Here is a 15,512-nt window from a genome sequence, read left to right as displayed (position 1 = left end):
GCTTTATCAGCATTAGCTTCAGCAGCATTAGCTTTAGCAGCATTAGCTTTATCAGCATTAGCTTTAGCAGCATTAGCTTTAGCAGCATTAGCTTTATCAGCATTAGCTTCAGCAGCATTAGCTTTAGCAGCATTAGCTTTATCAGCATTAGCTTCAGCAGCATTAGCTTTAGCAGCATTAGCTTTATCAGCATTAGCTTTATCAGCATTAGCTTTAGCAGCATTAGCTTTATCAGCATTAGCTTCAGCAGCATTAGCTTTAGCAGCATTAGCTTTATCAGCATTAGCTTTAGCAGCATTAGCTTTATCAGCATTAGCTTTATCAGCATTAGCTTTATCAGCATTAGCTTTAGCAGCATTAGCTTTAGCAGCTAACTTGGTCTTTCTGCCTTGGAGACGTTACTACATTTACGCAAAAAATCTGTGAAGGAATCAACGCTTCAACAGTAAAATAATCTAAATCTCTGACCTTTGACCTCATGCAGAAGAACTGAACCAGTACGAGAGTGAAAACACTTATTGGTTCTAAATTCTCAGGTGTTCATAGATAACAGATTTCATTTGTTTCCATGTTTTCTATAAATAAAACATGGAATTTGCTGATTCTTATTGATGGGATGTTTGTTTTAAGTGTTGTGGAGCAAAGCAGAGATTTAGAAATAAAAATGTTTTAATATGTTATGACTTTTTCTAAGTAAAGACAGTAAAGAATGAGATGTTGATGTGAAAGATTAAAGTCTGTGACAATTACAGAAAATTAACACCTGGTCAAAGAAATGAGAAAAGATTCTAATAAATGAACACGTGACTTTTGGATTGGACTCATTTCACAGTAACAGAGAAGGCTTTAGGACCATGAGCGCCCCCTGCAGGAGGCAGCCGTGTACTACAGTAAGATATTGACCTGATTTAAACTGTTAACCAATGAGAATCACTGTTATTAATACATGTAGACTTTATGTTTGAATATTCATAATTATTATTATCCCTTCAATGATATTTACTCTTACTTTAAATAAGTCTGAAATATTATTAGGAAAAATAGTTTAAGGCAAAGTTTATCAACCAAGGTATAAACAAACACTTAACGTTTAACAACACAGAGCAAAAATAAATTAAATTTACTGATAAGATATTATCTAAATATAATATAACATTATATTACATAAAAAGTAAGTTATATTAAACAAAACTATATTTAACAGAGTAAACCTCAATTGTAGTAGCATATTGGTAACTGCACTTTATTGGTAAAAATAAATACAAAAAATATTTTTAAATTCTAAAATTGTTCCTTTGATTCCTATTAAAAACATGCTGATTGTTAATTGCACTTTTTATTAGACAGCATAAATATGAAAGATCATTTTTAAAAAAATGTTAAAATGCACGTCATTTCCTGCATTCTGGTGCATTTTAGCCTCATGAAGTGAAAAATCTTAAAAACATTGGTACAATAATCTTACTGAACTCAGTCACACTTCTACAGTGTAATGAATAAATAAACTGTATTTATCACTTTTTATTTCATATTGCAACAAATAAATCAGATTTACAGGGTTGATAAAAGCAAGTCATATTTAATTTTTTATTTTTCATGTCCAAATACTATATTTTAATGTCACAAATGCAGAAAAAAAAAAAAAAAATCAGTGCATATTTAATTTAAGATTTCCAAACATTTCATCAAGAGAATTGGAGAAAACAAAAGTTTTCAGCAAAGAATGTGTTAAATTTCATCCAAAAAAGCAGCGGAATATGTTCTAAACCGTAATTATGGTTTTTTCAATTAACTTGTACAAAAAATTAAGGCCTTGATTTTGGCAGTTTATCAAATGACTTATTGCACCACAAAAACCCTGAATTACACAAAATGTTCCAAAAGTTTTTTTCTGTCTGAAAATGAAACAAATTGATGTTTTATCTCATCAAGCTTTTCTTGATGATTATGAGAAACTATAACATGGTTTTGTCTCTTTTGTAACATAGATCTTAGCCATGTTTTTAAATGTGGAGGTGGGTTCTGCTCAGAGGAAACACAGGTATGACCACCACACAGTGGGTCCAGATCTTTTAGGATTCTGCAGCTTCTGCACTGGTGTCATAAATGTAAGTATCTCAGTCTGGGTAATGGAAGCTTATTGTTATAGTGAGGCTGACAGCATCATCAGGAACATACTACAGACAGTTAATGTGTTCTCATCCCAGTGCGTGATAGAGGTCTACATGAATAAGAACGTGTAAAGTTTAACTGCAGAGCTCTGTCCGTTTATCAACCAATGAATTCATATCTTTTACACATTAACAGTATCAGTAACTTCCTGCCTTTTCTGTAACAGTTGTTTTTGGTCTGCATTATGGATTTTAATTATTCTTTTTAAACTTAACACCTAACCTGGTCAGGACCAAGTTATGAAGTGGATCAGATCTGAGAGTATAAAGCTCCGCCTCCTGCTGTGTGCTGCACTAACACTGTCATCATGGATTTATATTTAAGATCATAAACTGTTTCTCCTGTAAAGACGCTTGCTGTCAGGTTCTCGCCATTGATTGGTCAGACACTGCAAGCTCCACCCCTCTAATTTGAGTGCACTCAAGCTGAAAACATTTGGCTTAAATTAGCACATTATCAACTTTCATAAGAGCTTCTCTCTGACAAAGAATGGTAGTTTAATCCCGCCAACGCAGATTAATCCAGGATATAATGATTTAGCTACGTAGCATAGCGTCTAAATGTCAGAATAGAACAATTAAGATTTTTAAAGTACTTAATGTGATTTTTGTAAAAACAACAAAACAAAGCTCATCTTTATTACAGGTTCTCAAATGCAGTAAAAATCAAACTTATTTTCAGATTGTTTAAAGGAAAAATCTGGCCGATAATGATTTTTTTTTAAAAGCCTGAAACTATTTAAAAAAGAAAAAGACATTGAATACTTAAATCTTAATTTATTGTGACATTGAATACAAACATGTTTTAACTGCACATGAGGTAGTTACATCACATATAAACAAACATTTATAACACTGCTGTCAAAAATACGAAATTGTATCTTTTTTAGTCTAATTTTTTTTAAATTACTTTATTAATCCCTGAAGGGAAATTATGCTCCTCACACACACATACACACACACACAGGACCTGTGAACATGCATCAATGACAGATGTCAGAGTGGGGCTGCTTCCACAATGAAGGGGCGCACCAGAGCAGTGTTGGGGGTTGATGTCTTGCTCAAGGGCACCTCTCCAGCTACCAGAACAACTTCCGTATTTTGGTCCGCATTGGGACTTGAACCGGCCACCCTCCAGTTTCGAACCCATGTCTCTACGGACTGAGCTACTGGCACCACATTCATATTTTAAAAACTAAATTGTGTCCAACAGGTTAGACTGTAGACATGTTTTCAGCTCTTTGACTAAAATAAAGTGCACAGCAGTATTTTTGTTTTACAAATAAGTTTATAATCTCCAGGACAAACTAACAGAACATCTTAAAGAACAAAGAAAAAGCTGGAAACGAGCTGTTCTACATCTTCCATTTACTCCACAAATAAGGTCAAACTAGGGTTGTCCAAATAAAATAAAACATATTAAAGCTGGTTTCAATCAGTTCTGCATTATTTAATAATGACAGTCAGACTCTCCATCACTGGCTGCATCTTGTTCCACACTTAATGAAATGTTTCCTCTGACATCCATAAGTTCTCCACCCACTGTGTAGCTGTGAAACCAGGAACAATGACGTCTCATTCAGTGAATCTATTACATTTTTAACTCAATGAACGTCGATGACTCAGCAAAAACATCTGAAAAACAAATATACAGAATTCACATTTTTATCAGAAAATATAGGATTAGATTTACTGTAATAGTAATTTATATTACCATGTAATACATCTTTAATTTAATTAATCTTAGAATCCAAAAACAGAATTTTTTATTTTACTATACTGTAATATTACACGTACAAGAGTGTGTAACCTTCAATATTTCATTAGTTCTAATCCCACAGGATCATTTATCAATAAATTCTGTTTCTCAAAAGAAACAGAATTTATTGATAAAATAATGGAGATGATCACACGAGTTTTTGTTGAACACTGAGGTAATACTATCGAGTTCCTTTGACTACGTTCTAAAAACAGAAGCTACAGTAGAACTGATCTATGCTCTGACATTTGATCTGATTATTCTAAGAGCACATGCACAGCACCTTAAATGCCCCCCCCGCGCCATTAAGGTCAGTTGATTCATGTTTATTCTTAAAGTATTTCATATTAGTGACATAAATTTAATTAAAGTGCTGTCATCATTGATCAGTAAGTGTTTGTGGTGATTCATGTTCCCAGTGAAGCTCTGAGCAGTGAAGCTACAGACGCTCACTGGAGCTTTACTATTGGGTCATGTCCACAGCAGAACAGGAACAGAACATCCTGTTAGCCTTGGTATATGACCACAACATTACAAACACTATTATCACAGTGTGTACGCTTTATACCCCCCCCCCCAAAGTCTGTTTATTACAGAAGCGGATCTCAACCTTTTCAAAATAAAAGTCCCAGAGAGCAGGGACATTGAACAGTCATGTGGAGACAGGACCATCTATAAGGGGGAATAAAGGGGAGATTTTTGGGGTCCATCCATAAAGTCAGTAAAATGATGGTCCATTGTTCTATGAATCTGTGATAACCACATTTATTTATTCATCTGAATAATATCCACTGTTATCCAGGAACGTTTATTATTATTATTATAGTCATCTTAAAGATGGAAATCATGGTTTTAATCACCAACTGGCAAAAACAAAAAGCACGAAATATGGTGAAAAGACAATAATGTCAACATGTGACATTAGGTGGTGAAAGGGTTTAAAAGTGTTGAAAAGTGGAAAAATGTGTAGAAAGAAATTTAAATGTGATGAAATGTCAGAAACGGGAGTAATGTGGCATAAAAAACTAAAATATGGTAATAAAAAGTGAATAAAATAGGTTAAAATATGGTGAGTTTGGTGTAGTTGCAGAAAAATGGTAAAAATAAGAAAAATGGGCTCAAATTGTTAAAAAAAAAAATATTCAGTTTGTTCAAGGCATCTGGGGACCCCCTCCCAATGTCTGGTGACTCCAAGGTTGAGAACCCCTGCTCTAAGGGACAGCACGTGTGAGTGTGTCCTGTTTAGATGAAGGTCTGAGTCAGTGATTATTTAACTGAGATTTACATGTTCTGAGAAAAGAAAGAAACAACTTCTATAACACAAAATAATATATATATATATATATATAGATATATATATAGAGGAGATATTGTTAATTTAATATCCCCTTTATATTGATGTCGATACATCTTAAATGTGGATATATTGACCAGCCCTAGCGTTTCACTCACCATGAGTGCGTACTCCACACGTATGATGTTACAGCCCAACATGAATGTAGTCCTGACCAAGGTGGAAAACCCCTCTTTAGATGCATATGTTCAGAAACTCCCATGATGCTTCAGCTGTGATGATTTACTCCTCATGTGTTCAACCCTAGAGAGGACAGATGTGCATTAGCCTCAGACAGATGTGTGTTAGCAAAGGGTTGATGATGTCACAGCACATCTACCAGGACTGTAGGCACATAGCCTCAGACCAACGATGCCACATGTTGTTTCACTGTAGCACTGACTAATGAACAGATCAGCTGATGGAGCAGCTGGCTGCAGATACCACACAGTGCACACACACACACACACACACGTACCACACACACACACACACGTGTACGTACCACAGGGACACAGTGGTCTCCTCCTTACACTCCTCCTACACAGAACAAGAACAGAAAGTTGAGATTAATGAAGACGTCCACTCACACTGCAAACATCAACCATGGTCTGACCAGACATAACTACTGTCTGTCGTTACCATGGTTACAAGAGGGAATCAAACAAAGCGATATTTATTTTTTACACTCCAAACATTAGTGCTGCACAATATTACCAGCCTGTTATCATATTAAAACTACAGACACCTGCTTCCTTCTTTGTGTAACTCATGACGCCTCATCAACTGTGAAGGGGCGGAGCTAAATATTCCCATCATGTGATTGGTGCAGACTGGAGAGTTTATAAACCAATGAGGTAGGAAACATGATTTTAGAATAGAATTATTCATTTACAAATGTTACACAATGAACTGATCTTATAATGTTAGAATGTATTAAGTGTTTACAGAAGGATAGGCTGTAGGTGTGTTTGTCAGTTATCATTTTAATCTAGTTTAGATAATAGACTTAACTGAAATAATTCTATAAAATTGGTCAATTATAATTAACGCTAAACTGGGGAAGCATGTTACAGTTCATCATTAAAATGTGTTTCAGATCAAGCTTTCACACATTTTATCATTTAAAATATTTATTAAATTTAGGGGTATACTGACAAAAAGGCTCAGATACCCACACCATAAATATTAAAACCTTTATTTTGATTGATTAAAAAGCCTAAGAAAAACAGATTAAAAAGCCTAAGATAAACAAAGACATTAGTTTTAGTGTATTTTACAGCTGATTTAGGACCTGTTAGCATTAGAGATGCTAACAGAAAGCTAACAAGAGAAAGGTTAACTTTTATTAGGTTATTTATTTCTGGCTCAGTAATTGTGATTAAACTTTAGTAATTAAAACATAATTGTAATTGACTTTGAGAATAAACAATAATTTTAATTGCAATTTGGTCACTATAATTGTAAATAAACAGGGTTTATTACATTAGTCATGAATAAATGACAGAAGTTAAAGCATTTTTCTTATTTTGCACATTCGGCGATGCTTAATTTTCAGCTTTGTTCATTCAACATGATGAAGAGTCATTAATTAGGTTTGTTAATCTATTACACAATTTAAATCATCTCTGAATCACATGTGGAAAAAATTATTTTATTCACCAAATGAGTTAAATATTGAATGTCAGCCTAAAATCTCACACCACTAATATAAACTATGTATATATTTCTACATCCCTGTCTGTCCATAAAGCAGTTAAACATCAAGCTTTAGTTTGAGCATTAATGTACATGTGTTAACTGATATTATATTTAATAATGTAATAATAAAGCTGTGTACTGCAGTGATATCTCACCAGGCTCATTACAGTGAACCTGTGGGTAAAGCGACCTGCAGAGTTCATCTATGAGGCATTTCCAACGACCACGCCCTACAGACACAGGGCAGTCGAGACAGACCTCAGCACACACACGTATAACACACTTACTGACTTGAGAACTCAACTCATTTTTTGTAGCGGCACAGACTTTAAACACAGAAATAATTTAATTATTTTAATATAACATGGATTCTTGGCTCTATTTAGTGTACATCTGATTTAATAGACTATACATCTACATCTAAATCTACCATTTCCTGTAAAAACCCACAGATAAACCTCTGGGTTACAAGTTACACTGGATGTTTGGCTGCTTTGAATGACTTGATGCTAATGCTAACAACCTTTAGCTAAGCCTCTTCACGATAGGAGGCACGTCATTGGCTGACAAACAACTCGAGCCATTGGTCAATGACTCGACCAATCAGAGCGTGTTTAGGGTAAACAGAGTTTCACTATATTCTACAAACAGCTGCTCAGTTGATTTTAAACTTCATGGTTATTGTTTACTGCAAGTAGGTCAGTGCTGTTAGCTAGCTACTGTCTACATGTTACTGACTGAACACACACTCACTGCATTGTGGGAAACTCCCATGATGCTTCAGCTGTGATGATTTACTCCTCATGTGTTCAACCCTAGAGAGGACAGATGTGCATTAGCCTCAGACAGATGTGTTAGCAAAGGGTTGATGATGTCACAGCACATCTACCAGGACTGTAGGCACATAGCCTCAGACCAACGATGCCACATGTTGTTTCACTGTAGCACTGACTAATGAACAGATCAGCTGATGGAGCAGCTGGCTGCAGATACCACACAGTGCACACACACACCACACACACACGTACCACAGGGGTCTCCTCCTTAGGCTCCTCCTACACAGAACAATAACAGAAAGTTGAGATTAATGAAGACGTCTACTCACACTGCAAACATCAACCATGGTCTGACCAGACATACTGTAACTACTGTCCGTCGTTACCATGGTTACAAGAGGGAATCAAAGCTATATTTATTTTTTACACTTCAAACATTAGTGATGCAAAAAATTACTAGCCTGTTATCATATTAAAGGGGACATATCGTGTTAAATCCACTTTTTTAGCCCTTAAATGCATTTTGTTGTATATTTAGATTGTTTAGAAGTACAGAAAAGTTCTAATTAGTCTCTTCAGGTGCTCCGTAGATATCTTTATATTCTGTTTTGGTCATATTTTTTAATCTGTTTAGATTTTTCTATTCTCTATTAAGTTTTTTGAACAATAACATCACAGTATTTGCAGCAGAACTGCTAAATTAGTTCATCAACTCCAGGTCCAACACTTCCAGCAATCCGCCATTTTTATTTCTGGCTTTTATTTTGTAGTCCAAGCTCCAGGATGCAGAAGTTACGAGAGGATAAGTCTAAATGTTGGGTTGTTGGATGTAGTAACCCACACGCTTCATTACACCGTCTCCCAGCATCAGAACCTTTTCAAAGTGTCTGGTTGAGTTTTATTTTTTATAGAAATGTACCACATCTGTGGATAAGGTCATTTTTGTGTGTGTGAAGCACTTCAATGATGACTGCTTCATCAACCTCCACCAGTATAAAGAAGGATTTACAGAAAGACTTTGTCTGATTGAGGGTTCAATTCCTTCTATCTTTGGAGACGATGAACAGAGCACTTCGGTAAGCTGTAAATAACGCTAAAAAGTGTGATGATAAGACGTCCCTGTCATTGTTTTGTTAGCATTAGCATTAGCACCGTCTTCATATGTTAGCGCTGTGTGCTCGTTTTAGATCCTTGATGATATGGCCTACGTGATTTAATTTAAGTCTAAAGTTTTCATTAGTCATTTCATTTTGACGTTTTTGTCTTTGAAAAGACTATTAAAATGCATTTCGTGACGTTAGCTTGGCGCTAGCGTTATCGCCGTGCTCGTGTTAGCTCGGCGCTTGTGTTAGCTCACTTGTTAGGGTTCACCATCTTCATTTTCATCTCGCTCCACTGGGTCAGACTCTGGCTGGAACATGTAATGCATGATGGACAAGTCTAACGTTGACATTTTGTAAATAACGTGTGAATAAAAAGTTTCTGCACCGCTACATAGCCGTATCTCTTCTATCAAACTACAAAAATGGCCAAATAGGGTGGAGTTGAATCGAGTGTCACCTCTGCAACCTGGAGAGGGGGGGGGGTATGAAGTGTCTCATTTGCATTTAAAGAGACAGCACCAAAACGAGTTGCTCTTAGAAGCACATCAGAAAAGGGGTAGAAAAGGGGTGGAGCTATAATAATGAGGAATTCAGACCCAAGCATTGCAGTTCTGCTTTATATAGACCACAACTGTATGATTTATATGTAAAAAGGAAGGATTTAAAACCATGATATGTCTCCTTTAAAAAGTACAGATAGCTGCTTCCTTCTTTGAAGAACTAATGAGCTTAACTGAGCTTTTCCATATTGTCCATTTAAAAATAATTAAATCTAGGGGTAAACTGACACAAAAGCTCAGATGCACACAATAAAACCTTTATTTTCATTGATTAGAAAGTTTAACAAAGTAATCAATAGAAAGGAAACAAATTATATGATAGACATTAGTTGTTAGTGTATTTTACATCTAATTTAGGACCTGTTAGCATTAGAGATGCTATCAAGAGGAAGGTTAACTTTTATTAGGTTATTTATTTCAGTTCAGCTCAATAATTATGATTAAACTTTAGTAATTAAATCTGTAATTGACTAAGGATAAAAAGAATTGTAATTTAATGGTAACTGAGAAAATGCTAGTCACTATAATTGTAACTAAACAGGGTGGGGTTAATTACATTTTATCATGAATAAATGTGACAGAAGTTTAAGTATTTTTCTAATTTAGTGATGTTCCATTACACAAATTAAATGAATCACGTGTGGAAAAAATTATTTTATCCACTAAAATATTACATCACTAATATAAACTATGTATATATTTCTACATCCCTGTCTGTCCATAAAGCAGTTCAACATCATAAGCTTTATTTTGAGCATTAATGTACATGTGTTAACGGATATTATATTTAATAATGTAATAATAAAGCTGTGTACTGCAGTGATATCTCACCAGGCTCATTACAGTGAACCTGTGGGTAAAGCGACCTGCAGAGTTCATCTATGAGGCATTTCCAACGACCACGCCCTACAGACACAGGGCAGTCGAGACAGACCTCAGCACACACACAAACTACTGACATAAGAGCTCATTTAATGTTTGTTACAAAAAGTGAAAGATTTAGACTAAGATAATAAGTTTCTATTAAAGAATTAAAATGAAATATTTCTTATAAAACCCACAAAGTGTGTGTTATAAATCACACACTGGATGTTAAGCTGCTTTGAGTTGACTTGGAGCTAATGCAACCTTTAGCTAAGCCTCATGTAGGAGGAACGCCATTGTCTGAAAAATATCTACCCAGTCCATTTAAAGCTTTTTATGGCAATTGTTTACTGTATTAGGCCCCTGCTATTAGCTAGCTATGCTCACTGTCTGTGTTTAAACTAGTTCACTTGTATTACTTTTCTCTAAAGCACAAAATGATTTGAACTATAATCACATTATAAATAAACATAACCCTTACATTGGAGTGTTTGTGTACCATAAAGATGATCAGATGTTCATAGTCACATGACGTTTCCACAGATCATGTGATCAAACCTATGAACAGAAAAAACAGTCACTATCACATGTTTCTGCTCTTCATCATTACCACGTTACACACACACACACACACGTTACAAAGTGTGTTCAGAGAGGCTTCTGTCACTCACACATCAGAGCAGTTGAACATTTCAGCCAATCATCATCACTGCACTAATAAACCAGGCCTTCCTATTGGTCGACTCGTCTTTAAATGTTTGTCCTCATCACTACACAGTGGATTATTCTGCAGCAGGTTTGGGTCAATTATTTCTTTAATTACAATGAGGCATTTTTTTTAATTACAACTATTGTTGTTCACTGAATTTTAATTACAAAAGTAAAAACTTAATCACAATTACTGAGCCTTTATTATATAAGCCCAGAAAACAAACCTCTCGTGTTAGCATCTCTAATGCTAACGAGTCAGTTTGAGCCATGTCTTAAATCAGCTGTTAAATACATTAAAATATCATCTAATTAGTTTCTCATCTACTGATTACCTTGTTAAGCTTCATAATCAATAAAAATATTGGTATTAACATTTATGATGTGAGCCTTTTTATTGTCACTATAGCCATAGATTTATATTAGTTTTAAAAATGATACTCAAGAGAAACAACAGATAGTGGGAAAAGTTGATATGAAATACACAAACAAATTGTAGTTTATTTATAATTAGTTATAATTGACCCCAACCCTGTTCTGCAGTATGTCATTGATCTGTACCTGAAGAGAAGATCAGTGATGGATCATCATCATAACCTCTTCCTTCAACACCTGCAGACAGAACATCAGTCATCACAGATCATTCATAGGTCGGCTGCTAACGCTAAGCTAGTAGCATGTGAGTTTCCATTAGTAACACTGCTGCAGAGCATGGACAGCAGTGGGTTGCAGAGAACAGTTGCTGTTTGCACTGATGAAGCTTTTAAAGGCCACTACACAGGACCAACAGCTCCAGCTGTGCTACCACGTCATATCACAGTCAAACACTCAAATAATCAGAAACTTCAACTACACAAATTAAACTGTTTATTATACTTACATAAAATTGGAAGTTAATTGTCAAGTAATTTTAATTTTTTTTCCATTCTGCACATCTGAAGCAGAGAAATCTTAACAGTTGCCACGGTTACATGTTTTTTAAATCCGGAATTAGTTATTTTAAAATAAATGATTGGGAATTAAAGTGTTGTACTTTGTGTTTACATGTAAATAGTAATTCTGAATAGAGGTTTACATGGAAAACTGTATATTCCTCTATAGGTCTGGGGGTTGGGAAGGTTTCTGATTGGACGAGACATATTCACGTTTATCGGGAAAACCACAAACATTTTATTTTCAGCTACAACATAGACCACATAAGAACATTTCATGTTTATTTTGATTGTGTGTAATAAGTGAATATGAATGTCCTCATGTTGATGTTTCCATCAATTATTTTCATTACATTTATGTCTTTTAATTAAATAGTCACAGCTGGAGTCTGGGCAGCCATCTTGGACTATGGCGTCACCAACACGTCATCGCGGCTGGCTGAGCATGCTCAGAACGACCAGGATTAAGTGTTCACAAGATAAAGGAATTATTTAATTCAGCGTGAACCAGTCACATCATTTTAATAATTTAATAAAGTGTTTACAAGATCAGTTTAAAGAGGATTTAACTTTTATTCTGAATTAAAACTAACATGTAAACGTGGCCAATGAATTTAATCATAACTTGATAAGTTAAACACACATGTGCCAGGTTTACATCTGGATACTGTGCAGCCATTAACACTCATTGTTCTGCTAGCTTAGCTTCACTTATCCAGATAGAACATGTTTGATGGTGCAGTGCTGCATATTAAACAAAAAGAATCATTCCAACTTACAGGACAGCAGTGACTCCATCCCTCCTCAGTGATGAGTAAAACTGAAACACAGATATTAATGAGCTTTACTAATTATCATTAGGACTACATGTTATCATCAGGCTAATTAAAGCACTGTACCAGGTCTCATTGTCACAGTCTGCTACCAACAGAACAGATGTGAAAGCAAAACCTGATGTTATATAGCCTCAGGTTCACTAAGCCCCGCCCACTGCACAGGGGTGGGCCTTCACATACACACTGGGGCTCATTAAGGACAGACATGATGGATTATTGATCTACAATCAGAAATATCAGTCCCATTATGTTTATATTTATGTGGTGACTAAAGTAACTAATCATTTATATTAGAGACGCACAAAAATAAAAACCCATCTAACACCAATTGGTGCCATTGAAATCATGTTTATTATATTTTACGGTGCATCACTAATTTCTATAGACACATTTTCAAACTAAAAAGAGGCTTAAGAGAGGAAATGTGGTTTTAGTTTTTATATGCTAAATAAATAGCCTGGTTAGCATAGCTATGCTAATATATTAACCACACATTCCATGTAAGGGACAAAGATAATAATTAAGGATTAAAACATGACGACGATCTACCAAATCAGATAGTGGAACCGTCTGTAGTGCACATTTTAACCCTTGTGGTGCCTTGTCCTTGTCCCATACACAGGTTTATTTACCAAATCACACCATTTACTAGTCAGACTCTGCCTTATTATGTAAACATTAAAAAAAAAAAAAAACTGATTAAAATAAGTTGTCAGCCTTCTTTGATGTTATTTGTACTTGGAACCAGTTTGATACATTTCTTACATCAATTTTAAAATTTTAAAGTTACTTTGTCTTAAATTAGGGTGGTGATATTAAGTAGGTGAATTAGTTTGTTTTATTAGTAAATAACTGTCAATAGACCAGCAGTTTATCAGTACACAGCACCCCTCATTGGTCAGTTTAGGTCACGTGACAGGTGCACCACATGACTTAAAGTATTGTTATATATTTTTTAAATTATTTTAGCTCTAACCCTAACCCAGGTAATACCCGTAAGTGTTTAGTATGTGTTTTCAAAGGTAGAATTTGCCGTGTTAAATGGTAAAATGTAGAAAGTCTCTCCGCTAGCACTCACAGCTAACATGGGCTTGAATCCCACTTTAGACAATTTTTCCCCTTAACTTTAACATGGCAAATTCAACCAAAAATAAAGAAACATTTTAGGGTTAGAATTACAGTTAAAATAAAAAGGGTTAGCAGAGTAGCTAAAAATAAATGAGCTGTAAACAGGCCAATGAGGGGCGCTGTGTACCCATATAGTGGCAGTCTAACCCGTAGCCACGGCCAATAATACATGTCAAAAGTGGGATTTGAACCGACATCAGCAACAGGAGGAATCCTGACACGGTGAAACACATTATGGTCTGGAAAACGTACAGATAGACTGCCAGTATTTAGATACGTATTACGTACTAGGAGACACCATAAATAAATCGTTTTTATGTTACAAAGAACAAAAATCGTGATATTTTCCCCCATATCGTCCACCTCTAGTTCCAAGTGAATATAACACGTTTAAAGACAGGTGAATATAGTCGCAGCTTCCCACGTGCTGTCTCATTAGCCTGTTATGCTAAGCTAAGTGTAGCCTCATGATGGCGTGAATGTGTAACTGAACATTTGACATTTTCTGTCTACATCGTATAAAGCATATGTCGTGTTGAAACTGCGCATGCGGGACATAGTTTAAGTTCCACTGCTAGCTCATTGAAGCTAACAACGCTCGTGATGCTGTTTACGCAGTAGCAGTAATAAACCGCCTTTACAAGAGCTAAGCTAATGCTACATAGCTGCTAACTAACGCTAATAGCTACTGATTGCTCACCGTTTGATCTGTGACGTAACTCTACACCAGATGAAGCGCGAGGCAGGAAGAGGCTCCAACCTTGTGGCGCATGAGTATTTATAGCAGGCTTTACGGCAGCTGTCGTAACGACATTCATGCCCTGATTTACGGCAATTAGCTTTCCATTTACGGTAGTTAATCCCGCCCATCACGAGCTGATTAACTCCAGATTTATTATATTTTAGTCTTTTCTACATTTTATAAATGGGGAAGGTTTGGCAAATATTTATAATAAGGTAAACAATAAAAAAACAAATATCCTCATGCAGTCAATAATGTAGCTAATTAATATACCAACACCCACATTATTAGAGATCAGATTAGATAATGTAGATTTATTAGACAAAAAGTGTGACAATCATGAGACATTATTTAGTCAATTCCCTATTCCTTTTATTGTGAAAGGTTCACTTAACCTTCAAAACTACTTTAAATCTGAAATTTTTATATATATATATATATATAATATAAAGAAGTCCGCTTCAAAATTCTGAATGACCTTTATCCATCAAATTATTTTATTAATAAAATATTTAAACCGGATGTGGACAATTGTTACGTATGCAAAGCAAATTTAAAAATAAGAAATAATGTATTTTATGAGTGTGAAATAGTTAAATCTATATGGAACTCTCTATATGATTTGTTGTTTTCTAATAATATAAACAGTGATTTCTGTTTTTTTCAAAATGTTCAATTTGTCATCTTCCTTAAAAATGATATAATTTAATTATAATAACAAAATATTGTATTCATAAATGCTGATATGCTAAATGCCCCCAGTCATGGTCTGCTTTAAAATCAGAGATTTCATTGTTTCAAAGATTCCAAGACAAAATTGAAAATGTTTATGCAAAAAAATATTTAATTTGATAATTAGGTTAAATGTATAAAACAATATCTCTTGTACAATGTTCTTA

The 15,512-nt window shown here is 34.9% G+C and overlaps 1 long non-coding RNA gene and 4 other non-coding genes across 6 annotated transcripts; all 5 read right to left on the bottom strand.

Annotated features, from left to right (window-relative positions):
• Positions 1-2,933: 2,933 nt before the first annotated feature.
• LOC114471962 (uncharacterized) lies at positions 2,934-14,643 on the bottom strand. 2 transcript variants are annotated; one of them, XR_003675052.1, is made up of 10 exons: positions 14,572-14,643; positions 12,687-12,727; positions 11,537-11,587; positions 10,749-10,825; positions 7,993-8,019; positions 7,718-7,779; positions 5,769-5,803; positions 5,383-5,527; positions 3,501-3,806; positions 2,934-3,323 (listed from the first exon to the last, which is right to left on the bottom strand). It is a non-coding gene; the product is annotated as an uncharacterized LOC114471962 (long non-coding RNA). The 2 variants fall into 2 exon arrangements; XR_003675051.1 differs by having other exon boundaries at positions 2,934-3,806; positions 14,572-14,641.
• LOC114472712 (small nucleolar RNA SNORA8) lies at positions 5,584-5,718 on the bottom strand. The gene has a single exon (XR_003675185.1). It is a non-coding gene; the product is annotated as a small nucleolar RNA SNORA8 (small nucleolar RNA).
• LOC114472718 (small nucleolar RNA SNORA18) lies at positions 7,096-7,228 on the bottom strand. Its single transcript, XR_003675189.1, has one exon. It is a non-coding gene; the product is annotated as a small nucleolar RNA SNORA18 (small nucleolar RNA).
• LOC114472711 (small nucleolar RNA SNORA8) lies at positions 7,834-7,968 on the bottom strand. Its single transcript, XR_003675184.1, has one exon. It is a non-coding gene; the product is annotated as a small nucleolar RNA SNORA8 (small nucleolar RNA).
• Positions 10,211-10,343, bottom strand: LOC114472717 (small nucleolar RNA SNORA18). Its single transcript, XR_003675188.1, has one exon. It is a non-coding gene; the product is annotated as a small nucleolar RNA SNORA18 (small nucleolar RNA).
• Positions 14,644-15,512: the final 869 nt, after the last annotated feature.

Source organism: Gouania willdenowi, chromosome 11 (assembly GCF_900634775.1).
Source record: "Gouania willdenowi chromosome 11, fGouWil2.1, whole genome shotgun sequence".
Taxonomy (NCBI): Eukaryota; Metazoa; Chordata; class Actinopteri; order Blenniiformes; family Gobiesocidae; genus Gouania; species Gouania willdenowi.
Note: the sequence above shows the minus strand (reverse complement) of the source record. Positions and strands in the feature narration are given on the sequence as shown.